The sequence below is a fragment of the Mya arenaria genome, chromosome 6, assembly GCF_026914265.1.
Source record: "Mya arenaria isolate MELC-2E11 chromosome 6, ASM2691426v1".
NCBI classification, from domain to species: domain Eukaryota; kingdom Metazoa; phylum Mollusca; class Bivalvia; order Myida; family Myidae; genus Mya; species Mya arenaria.
Window position 1 is genome coordinate 10,921,024 of NC_069127.1, and position 12,060 is coordinate 10,933,083.

Genomic DNA, 12,060 nt, shown 5'->3' on the forward strand with positions numbered 1-12,060 from the left:
AATCTATAAATACATGTTAAAGGGACTGTACACCAGATTGGCACCAAAAAAATGTTGTTTTTTTCTGTAACGAATCTCAGGACAATTATCTAATAGAATGTGTTAACTCATATCTTGATTAGAGGCAAACTGCATTGGCTAACAGACGCAAAACGAGAGACAGAGACGTCATATACAACTACATCAAAATGAATCTATAAATACATGTTAAAGGGACTGTACACCAGATTGGCACCAAAAAAGTTTTTTTTTCTGTAACGAATCTCAGAACAATTATCTAATAGAATGTGTTACGCTTTGATATCACAATTGTAAAAAAAGGACCAAAATGTAATAAAAAAAACCCGTGTCGCCAAAATTGCAGTCCAGCGTCGTATCCACTGAGCTACAACGGCTTTTCTAATCGAGTGACATTCTTAAGCTGTACACCTACCTCGGTAATATCACGTGATAACACCGACTAGCCAATCACGCATAAGGAATGAATTCTACCTGGTAGACATACCCAGTAATCTATTTTAATGGAAAAATACGAAATACTGCTAAACTTAATTAAATGATAAAAACATCGATGCCATGTTTATGTCAGTTTTCGACAGTTTTCTTTTTTTTTCGGTATTTTATCATACGGAGTACAGCCCCTTTAAGACTTCCGCATTGAAACAGTCAGCAAAACACGAGTTTACTTGGGATTTAAACAAATGTTCCCCAACCTCTTCCAATAAAGCGTTAACGATTACAATAATATGTAACAACCTACTTAAACACGTAATAAGGCACACAATTTACATCACAACTATAACCAGAATAACTTATATTTACTAGTATACACCTTATTATAATTACTTATGTCACGGTACCGATACCTACACATGTGGTGAGAAGGTGTGTAAGCGGTCCGGTAGCTCAGTCGGTAGAGCACTCGCCCTGATAGCGAGGGGTCCCGGGTTCGAGCCCCGGTCTGGCTGCACACTTTTCTCACCCTGTGACATTTGGCGCCCAACGTGGGGCCGTGGCAGCACTGTTTGGCAGCATAATGCGCTCTCAGTGTTAATTATGTGCATTCCTTAGCACTGGTGTTCCTCAAATTCGAGGACGAATTTCCAGTTTGCGGGGAAGTATGTCACGGTACCGATACCTCCACATGTGGTGAGGAGGTGTGTAAGCGGTCCGGTAGCTCAGTCGGTAGAGCACTCGCCCTGATAGCGAGGGGTCCCGGGTTCGAGCCCCGGTCTGGCTGCACACTTTTCTCACCCTGTGACATTTGGCGCCCAACGTGGGGCCGTGGCAGCACTGTTTGGCAGCATAATGCGCTCTCAGTGTTAATTATGTGCATTCCTTAGCACTGGTGTTCCTCAAATTCGAGGACGAATTTCCAGTTTGCGGGGAAGTATGTCACGGTACCGATACCTACACATGTGGTGAGAAGGTGTGTAAGCGGTCCGGTAGCTCAGTCGGTAGAGCACTCGCCCTGATAGCGAGGGGTCCCGGGTTCGAGCCCCGGTCTGGCTGCACACTTTTCTCACCCTGTGACATTTTGGCTCCCCGACGGGGAATCGAACCCCGGTCTCCCGCGTGACAGGCGGGGATACTTACCACTATTCGTATCGTCGGTTACATCGATGCCAGACAGATCCCTTGAATCAGGGGAACGAAGAGGTGCAAGAAGTGGAATGCCAGACAAAGGCAGGATAAGGTTCCTGTGAAGGGTTCGCACTGGACCTCTAGCAAACTCTTTCCTCACTCGAAAGACGGGGATATCAGGATTCGGCTGACTGATGACGACATACACGTCCCTGCACCACCGATCCGCAAGCTTGTGGCGACCCCTGATACCAACCATCTTGACAAGAACCTTATCGCCAACCGCTACCTTCGCTTCCCGTACTCTTGTATCGTAACGTCTCTTGTGACGACGAGCTTGGCGTCGAGCCTCGCGAGTCGCAGCTTTGTAGGCAAACCCAAGACGCTCCTGAATACCCTGAATAAAAGTTGACCTATCTGAAGAAGAAAAATCTGGCTCAATGCCCAAGAACGCATCTATAGCTAGTCTCGGATGTCTCCCGAACATAAAAAAGTATGGCGTCATGCCGGTACTCTCATGCCGAGTAGCATTGTAAGCGTGTACCAATGTTGGTAAGTGGGCTTTCCAGTTCTGTTTTCTCTCATCATCGAGTGTCCCAATCATGTTCATAAGTGTTTGATTGAAACGTTCGGCCATGCCGTTGCATTGTGGGTGATACGGGGTCGTACGACTTTTCTCGACCTTTGCAATGTCGCAAAGTTCCCTTATAATAGCACTCTCAAAGTTGCGTCCCTGGTCACTATGTAGACGACTTGGGAACCCGTAATGTACAATGAACTGCTCAAATAGCGCTTTGGCAGTGGACCGAGCTGTTTCATTTCTCATTGGTATGGCCTGCGCATACCGAGTGAAATGGTCTGTGATGACCAACACTTTCTCAAATCCTCCTTTGGACATATCTAAGGTAAGAAAGTCAATGCATACAAGTTCGAGAGGGTACGTGGTTTCGATGGAAACCAATTCTGCAGAGACCTTTTCTCTTGTCTTACGACAAATGCACCTCTCACAGAGCCTGATACGTGTTTCAACAAATGAGTCGAGACCTGGCCAAAAGAATCGAGATTTTATCAAAGAAAGTGTACGTTCTTCGCCCTGGTGACCTGCCTCATCATGTAGACCCGCAAATATAATATCGTAAAAGACGTCTGGAACAACCAACTGGTCTACAGGATGACCATTTGACATACCATGACGGTACAACAAACCATCCCGAAAGAATAACATGTTCCGCTCCCTCAGCAACTTCCTGACTGACTCATCTTCTAAGCACATCTGGCGCCGAGTCAGTCTAGAACTTGACTTCAAAATCTCTTCCACCCTACTGATAGCTCTATCCCGAGCCTGTTCAACTTTCCAATCAATATCAGCTAATGGAGTGTCGAGATCAACCTCGTCCCTTGGTGTCTGAGCTGCCGTTTGTGAGAATGACAAACACTCAATAATAGGACAAACTCTCACTAGATGGTAATCAAACAAAGCTTTGATGACGTCCGGAAACATAACGTTCTCCTCACTCCGCGAAACACCAGGAAGACGGGAAAGAATATCTGCATCTATATTCTCTTTTCCTGAACGGTAGACAATATTGAAATTGAAGGCTGACAACGCTGCTAACCATCTGTGTGACAAAGCGTCAAGTTTCGCTGATTTGAACGCATAGGTCAAGGGGTTATTGTCGGTGCGAACGCAAAATTCATTACCATAAAGGTAATCGTAAAATTTGTCCACGACAGCCCATTTGAGTGACAAGAACTCAAGCTTATGAGCCGGGTAGTTGCGTTCACCACCGCGTAACCCACGAGACGCGTATGCGACGACCTTTTCAACCCCGTCAACTTTCTGATATAGAACAGCTCCAAGACCAACACTGCTTGCATCAATGTTGAGAATAAATGGCTTAGAGAAGTCTGCATATGTAAGAACAGGAGCCGAACACAAACGATCGATAATGATCTCAAATGCCATCTGATGGATTTCACCCCACTCCAAAGGCTGACGTTCTCTGCTTTTCTTCTTCTCCTTCTTGTCCTCAACAAGCAAATCGTTGAGTGGTTTGGCGAGATGGGCAAATTGGGGAATGAACCGCCTGTAATACCCCGCAAACCCGAGAAAACTCCTCAACTCCTTCAGATTAGAGGGCACCTTCCACCTCCTCAATACTTCAATCTTCTCAGGATCTGTCTGCACTCCATACTCACTCACAACATGACCCAAGTACTTCACCTCTCGCTGAAAGAACTCGCACTTACTCCCTTTCAGTTTCAATCCAGCAGACTCCAAGCGCTGAAAGACAGATTCAAGACGTCTGAAATGACTATCAAGAGAATCACTAAATATGATTATATCATCTAAGTAGATGAGACACTCCTTCAAGTGCAGTTCTCCCATGCTACGTTCCATGAGCCGCTGAAATGTGGCTGGGGCGTTGGTTAAACCAAAGGCCATCCTGTTACACTCAAAGAAGCCGAGAGGCCCCACAGAAAAAGCAGTCTTGGGCTTATCAGCCTCTTTCATGGCAACCTGCCAATAGCCGGAACGTAAGTCAAGCTTACTGAAATACTTGGAGCCAGCGAGAGCGTCAATTGTCTCGTCAATACGAGGAAGAGCGTAAGCATCCTTAATAGTTTTACTATTAAGGCGCCGGAAGTCAATACAGAAACGCAAAGACTTATCTTTTTTTCTAACGAGAACCACATTGGAAGAGAAAGGAGATTTAGATTCTCGAATAGCTCCTGCATCTAACATCTCACGCAAATGCTCCCTCACCTCTTCAAACATCCCAGGTGGAATCCGTCTATATGGCTCTTTGAATGGAGTAGAATCTGTAAGGTTAATCTCATGCTGAACCAAAGACGTACAACCCAAGTCAGTAATGTCTGTTGAAAACAAGTGTTTCCACCGAGAAAGAAAAGTGCTGGCCTGTTCCTGCTCACCATGTGTTAATGTACCGCTGGGGACACAAATGCCTAGCTCTTCAAGAGTCTTATCAGCGTTACGTGTTTTGGGAATGGAACCCTCCGAGGGATCAACCTTCCTAACAACATCGACCTCATGAAGAGAGCAAATGACAGACTTAGGAATGATAGATAAAGTCTTAACAGAGAGATTGCAAATTCTAACAGGAATCTTACTGAACGACGTGTTTGGATTAACCCGAACAACTCTGGGGCTAACACTCAATCCTTGTGACCGCTCGTCAGTGTCTGTCATGCCATCAGTAAAATCTCCCACTCCTCTGACCAAACCGGTAACTGTCTTAGTCTCATTCGGCCGAATTATGATTGGTTTCTTTGAAAATGCCTTCACAGAAAGTTTGTTAACTGTTGTCAAGGAAGACAATACATCTTGCCATACAGGAGGCATATGCTGTAGTTGTGAAGATGACTTGACATAATTGATAACATTGGTACCTACCAGCATAGGAACACTGGATGAATAAGCTGTGTCAGGTATGATCAGTACCGGTACAGAAACAGGAACAATATCCAGCGACGGAAATGTCATATCAATCAAACAGTATCCACAATATGGAACATTCGCGACATTGGTGGCCAGTGTAGCTTTTGGGTTTCGGCTTGGGGTCATAATCCAGCTCATTCTGCACGGTTTGGTCGTTTCGTCGAGCGCGGTCACATGACTACACACGTGATCAGGCACATGGCGAGCACATGTTATAGGTCTTCCGGGACGAGACCGGGAACCAGTGGTCAACAGTGAATGGTTGTAAACATCCGGTTTTAAATTGACAGACGATTTTGGTGACATTTCGTCTTATTTATATTTCATTTGACACTTATATAATAAGTGCGTGGTTGTGTTTGATAGATATACGTGTCTTGTGAGAATATTGACACTATTTAGTGCATTATTTCATTGGAAGTGAAACTTAGACTATTTAAATAGCAGTTTCCTTGATTTGACAGCTGATTAAATCAACATAAGCATTTCATCGGTGACATTCTACATTGATCAACATTACACATTGGGACTTCAGACTTCATACTACATGGACAATTTATTTAGTGTTTTGAATATTTAATTAATTAATTTTGATATTTTGATTGATTGCTTTATGAATTTATTTTTCAATTGTTTAAATTTTTGATGTAATGTTTCAGATAGTATTTTGAGTGAACATACCTGGGCACAGCACAGCATGCAGCTCTTACACATCCTGTTGCAGTTGTAGCATAACAAAGGTGTTGGTGAGCAATTAACATCGCATTACATTCATTTACTTAACAACTTATTGATAATATAAAGGCATTTGATTGACTTGAATAAATCCATTCTTCTCTTTCTTTCTACAAGTCCCTTGTGTCTGTTTTTCACTTTGTCTTTGAGTCCACCGGTATATTATACCCCTATTATACCCGTGTTATTTATATATTTTGTAAAAAAAAAAAAAAAAAAAAAAAAGCATAAATCTTGGTCAGATTTACTAGGTTCTTTTTGTCTTACTTCATACAGATAGACACATAGTTGTTTAGCTTTTAGCAAAGTTTAGTGTTTACACTGTGAACGTAGAGGAGAAATTGCAGTTGAACATAGTAGTAGTAATGTATGTAGTATCTAGGTCTCTTTAGTAGTCATTTTTATTGCCATATTTTTCTAGTTTTTGAATACTGATCTTTTATTTTGAAAATACAAGAACAGTATTATTTTGAGAGCGCTCTCATAGAAGGTATTATGAAGGTTTTGAAGTTAATTAAATGAAATAATTTTTCATTTAATTAATTCAATTTACAGTATAATTTAAGTTTGCAAATCTGGTTATTTAATTATACAGTATACTGCACACATTTGGTCATCTTCATAGTGATACATATATTCATTGACATAATAGTTTTACACATTTATCTAGTGATAAACATTGTCAAACCAGTTGATAACATCAATAAATAACAAAGTGTTGATTTTAAACACTTAAAATTCTCAATTCAATATAATTACCATTATTTAAATTCATTCAAACTCATAGTCATATATGTACCCAGTTTGAATAGATTCCAATTTTCTTGTTCATACAACTTAAACATTTGGAAATATTCATTCAGTTGTTGATACAATGGACACTACTGGTGAGATCACTGGGATCCAAGATGAGGAGCTGAATTATTTTGCAGAGCAGCTACGAAAATCAGGGAGGTACAGGGTATTTGAAACTTCTAGCTCTCCTCATTTTGATGCAGACACAACTCGTGTCCCTACGCCTACTCCTGAGAAAGTTGTGCGTCAGTTGCGACAGTTTGATTTTGATACAGAGTCAGGTGGAGGCACTCGCCAGAAACTTCTTTCATTTTCTCCCAACAACCCATTTCTGGATGACAAGCCTAAGCCAGTGGTTGCTGCTGTTCAGTCTTCATTTCAACCACCAGTTACTCGCTCAGATCCTGTTTTTGATCCTTTTGATTCACTGAAGTTTACGAACGATCGCAAAGATAGCGCATTCAAGGTTCCAAAACTTGTTGAGTTTTCTGGTGAGAAACCAGATGAATTTGACCTTTGGCTTTATGACTTGAAGTGTTTGTTGCGTAGTCAGGTTTATTCTACACCAATTATTCTTGAAGCCATTCGAAAGAGTCTTAAGGGTAGGGCTCGTCTGGTACTTTTACATGTTGGCGAGTCAGCCACTGTAGAAGATATTGTTGATGAACTGGAGGCTGTCTATGGTAATATTCACTCCAGTGAGAAACTCAAAGAGAAGTTTTATAATGCAAGGCAGGGGGCTGGTGAGTCGGTTGCTGAGTATAGTCTTCGTTTAGAGCAGATCTTGTCTAACATCACCCTTGATTCAGCAACAAAAGATGAAATGCTGCGAAACAGATTGTGGGCTGGGTTACGTAACTCTGAGCTGCACAACATGTCTCGATATAAATACGAGACTGCTCTTGGTTTTAACAAATTCCGCAAAGAGCTACGTCAGATGGAGTTGGACATGCAGCCAAAGCAACAGATTGTTGAGCCTGCTGTCCAGCAAATGAATGTAGTCGAGAGCAGATTGTTGCAGCAGATGCAAGATATGACTGCTCAGTTCAAGTTGTTAAACACTAGGGTGTCTAATATAGAGAAAGACTTCAGTGTCATCAAGAAGGGACAGAATCAGCCCAATACAAACAGAAATGCCCCAGCTTCTCCCGTCAATGAGAATAAGCCTGTGGTGGGTTTAAACAAGAACGGACCTTCATCGAAAGGGAGCCGATAGGAGGTCCGGTACCCATTCACACAGCGCCCTTGATTGGTAGACCGAATGAGACGACTGTTCTTTTGAATGGCACATCCTGTTCTGCCTTGCTTGACACGGGTTCAATGGTTACTACTCTAAGCCAACGTTTTTATAGCTCTCTTTACCCTAGGCCTACACTTTATAGTCTAAAAGATTTTGAACTTGATATTTCTGGTGCAAATGACGCGAAGGTTCCATATTGTGGATACTGTTTGATTGATATGACATTTCCGTCGCTGGATATTGTTCCTGTTTCTGTACCGGTACTGATCATACCTGACACAGCTTATTCATCCAGTGTTCCTATGCTGGTAGGTACCAATGTTATCAATTATGTCAAGTCATCTTCACAACTACAGCATATGCCTCCTGTATGGCAAGATGTATTGTCTTCCTTGACAACAGTTAACAAACTTTCTGTGAAGGCATTTTCAAAGAAACCAATCATAATTCGGCCGAATGAGACTAAGACAGTTACCGGTTTGGTCAGAGGAGTGGGAGATTTTACTGATGGCATGACAGACACTGACGAGCGGTCACAAGGATTGAGTGTTAGCCCCAGAGTTGTTCGGGTTAATCCAAACACGTCGTTCAGTAAGATTCCTGTTAGAATTTGCAATCTCTCTGTTAAGACTTTATCTATCATTCCTAAGTCTGTCATTTGCTCTCTTCATGAGGTCGATGTTGTTAGGAAGGTTGATCCCTCGGAGGGTTCCATTCCCAAAACACGTAACGCTGATAAGACTCTTGAAGAGCTAGGCATTTGTGTCCCCAGCGGTACATTAACACATGGTGAGCAGGAACAGGCCAGCACTTTTCTTTCTCGGTGGAAACACTTGTTTTCAACAGACATTACTGACTTGGGTTGTACGTCTTTGGTTCAGCATGAGATTAACCTTACAGATTCTACTCCATTCAAAGAGCCATATAGACGGATTCCACCTGGGATGTTTGAAGAGGTGAGGGAGCATTTGCGTGAGATGTTAGATGCAGGAGCTATTCGAGAATCTAAATCTCCTTTCTCTTCCAATGTGGTTCTCGTTAGAAAAAAAGATAAGTCTTTGCGTTTCTGTATTGACTTCCGGCGCCTTAATAGTAAAACTATTAAGGATGCTTACGCTCTTCCTCGTATTGACGAGACAATTGACGCTCTCGCTGGCTCCAAGTATTTCAGTAAGCTTGACTTACGTTCCGGCTATTGGCAGGTTGCCATGAAAGAGGCTGATAAGCCCAAGACTGCTTTTTCTGTGGGGCCTCTCGGCTTCTTTGAGTGTAACAGGATGGCCTTTGGTTTAACCAACGCCCCAGCCACATTTCAGCGGCTCATGGAACGTAGCATGGGAGAACTGCACTTGAAGGAGTGTCTCATCTACTTAGATGATATAATCATATTTAGTGATTCTCTTGATAGTCATTTCAGACGTCTTGAATCTGTCTTTCAGCGCTTGGAGTCTGCTGGATTGAAACTGAAAGGGAGTAAGTGCGAGTTCTTTCAGCGAGAGGTGAAGTACTTGGGTCATGTTGTGAGTGAGTATGGAGTGCAGACAGATCCTGAGAAGATTGAAGTATTGAGGAGGTGGAAGGTGCCCTCTAATCTGAAGGAGTTGAGGAGTTTTCTCGGGTTTGCGGGGTATTACAGGCGGTTCATTCCCCAATTTGCCCATCTCGCCAAACCACTCAACGATTTGCTTGTTGAGGACAAGAAGGAGAAGAAGAAAAGCAGAGAACGTCAGCCTTTGGAGTGGGGTGAAATCCATCAGATGGCATTTGAGATCATTATCGATCGTTTGTGTTCGGCTCCTGTTCTTACATATGCAGACTTCTCTAAGCCATTTATTCTCAACATTGATGCAAGCAGTGTTGGTCTTGGAGCTGTTCTATATCAGAAAGTTGACGGGGTTGAAAAGGTCGTCGCATACGCGTCTCGTGGGTTACGCGGTGGTGAACGCAACTACCCGGCTCATAAGCTTGAGTTCTTGTCACTCAAATGGGCTGTCGTGGACAAATTTTACGATTACCTTTATGGTAATGAATTTTGCGTTCGCACCGACAATAACCCCTTGACCTATGCGTTCAAATCAGCGAAACTTGACGCTTTGTCACACAGATGGTTAGCAGCGTTGTCAGCCTTCAATTTCAATATTGTCTACCGTTCAGGAAAAGAGAATATAGATGCAGATATTCTTTCCCGTCTTCCTGGTGTTTCGCGGAGTGAGGAGAACGTTATGTTTCCGGACGTCATCAAAGCTTTGTTTGATTACCATCTAGTGAGAGTTTGTCCTATTATTGAGTGTTTGTCATTCTCACAAACGGCAGCTCAGACACCAAGGGACGAGGTTGATCTCGACACTCCATTAGCTGATATTGATTGGAAAGTTGAACAGGCTCGGGATAGAGCTATCAGTAGGGTGGAAGAGATTTTGAAGTCAAGTTCTAGACTGACTCGGCGCCAGATGTGCTTAGAAGATGAGTCAGTCAGGAAGTTGCTGAGGGAGCGGAACATGTTATTCTTTCGGGATGGTTTGTTGTACCGTCATGGTATGTCAAATGGTCATCCTGTAGACCAGTTGGTTGTTCCAGACGTCTTTTACGATATTATATTTGCGGGTCTACATGATGAGGCAGGTCACCAGGGCGAAGAACGTACACTTTCTTTGATAAAACTCGATTCTTTTGGCCAGGTCTCGACTCATTTGTTGAAACACGTATCAGGCTCTGTGAGAGGTGCATTTGTCGTAAGACAAGAGAAAAGGTCTCTGCAGAATTGGTTTCCATCGAAACCACGTACCCTCTCGAACTTGTATGCATTGACTTTCTTACCTTAGATATGTCCAAAGGAGGATTTGAGAAAGTGTTGGTCATCACAGACCATTTCACTCGGTATGCGCAGGCCATACCAATGAGAAATGAAACAGCTCGGTCCACTGCCAAAGCGCTATTTGAGCAGTTCATTGTACATTACGGGTTCCCAAGTCGTCTACATAGTGACCAGGGACGCAACTTTGAGAGTGCTATTATAAGGGAACTTTGCGACATTGCAAAGGTCGAGAAAAGTCGTACGACCCCGTATCACCCACAATGCAACGGCATGGCCGAACGTTTCAATCAAACACTTATGAACATGATTGGGACACTCGATGATGAGAGAAAACAGAACTGGAAAGCCCACTTACCAACATTGGTACACGCTTACAATGCTACTCGGCATGAGAGTACCGGCATGACGCCATACTTTTTTATGTTCGGGAGACATCCGAGACTAGCTATAGATGCGTTCTTGGGCATTGAGCCAGATTTTTCTTCTTCAGATAGGTCAACTTTTATTCAGGGTATTCAGGAGCGTCTTGGGTTTGCCTACAAAGCTGCGACTCGCGAGGCTCGACGCCAAGCTCGTCGTCACAAGAGACGTTACGATACAAGAGTACGGGAAGCGAAGGTAGCGGTTGGCGATAAGGTTCTTGTCAAGATGGTTGGTATCAGGGGTCGCCACAAGCTTGCGGATCGGTGGTGCAGGGACGTGTATGTCGTCATCAGTCAGCCGAATCCTGATATCCCCGTCTTTCGAGTGAGGAAAGAGTTTGCTAGAGGTCCAGTGCGAACCCTTCACAGGAACCTTATCCTGCCTTTGTCTGGCATTCCACTTCTTGCACCTCTTCGTTCCCCTGATTCAAGGGATCTGTCTGGCATCGATGTAACCGACGATACAGATTGTTCTGGCAATATAAGTGAGGCTCAACAAGCGTTACCGCAGAGTTCATTGTCACCTACTGCAGCTGTAGCTAATACTGCCGTTCAATGCGACAACTTACCGGATATGACACAAGCGGATGTATTACCTAGTTTGTCAACGCCATCGCCAAGGTATGTGATACCACAGCGGAGGACGAGACGCACCACTCAGCGCCCTGCCTGGATGCAGAGTGACACGTGGGTCACATAGTCACCATTTACCGTTACACCAACAATGAAATAAAATAGTGACATCAAAGGATTCACATCATTTACAATAATAGTGTGTTTTTTTGTGCGGATTGAGATTTTTTTTAATACACTTGAAGAAATTTTGGTAAAATCTTTTGACCAGATTTTCCGTGATATGTTTTTATACAGCTTTTGTGCCAGTTGTATAATATATGATGAAAACATAATGTGCATCATTCTGTTTAAGACATTGAGCATGTCTTAATTCAGACTACGCCATAAAGGCAGGGTCTGGTATTGCATGGAAATGGGCCTATTTCAGTTGTTT

At 43.1% G+C, this 12,060-nt stretch overlaps 3 non-coding genes across 3 annotated transcripts; all 3 read left to right on the forward strand.

Annotated features, from left to right (window-relative positions):
• Positions 1-895: 895 nt before the first annotated feature.
• On the forward strand, positions 896-968 carry Trnas-uga (transfer RNA serine (anticodon UGA)). Its single transcript has one exon. It is a non-coding gene; the product is annotated as a tRNA-Ser (tRNA).
• Positions 969-1,167: 199 nt separating this feature from the next.
• Positions 1,168-1,240, forward strand: Trnas-uga (transfer RNA serine (anticodon UGA)). The gene has a single exon. It is a non-coding gene; the product is annotated as a tRNA-Ser (tRNA).
• A 199-nt stretch (positions 1,241-1,439) lies between these two features.
• Trnas-uga (transfer RNA serine (anticodon UGA)) lies at positions 1,440-1,512 on the forward strand. The gene has a single exon. It is a non-coding gene; the product is annotated as a tRNA-Ser (tRNA).
• The last annotated feature ends 10,548 nt before the right edge of the window (positions 1,513-12,060 follow it).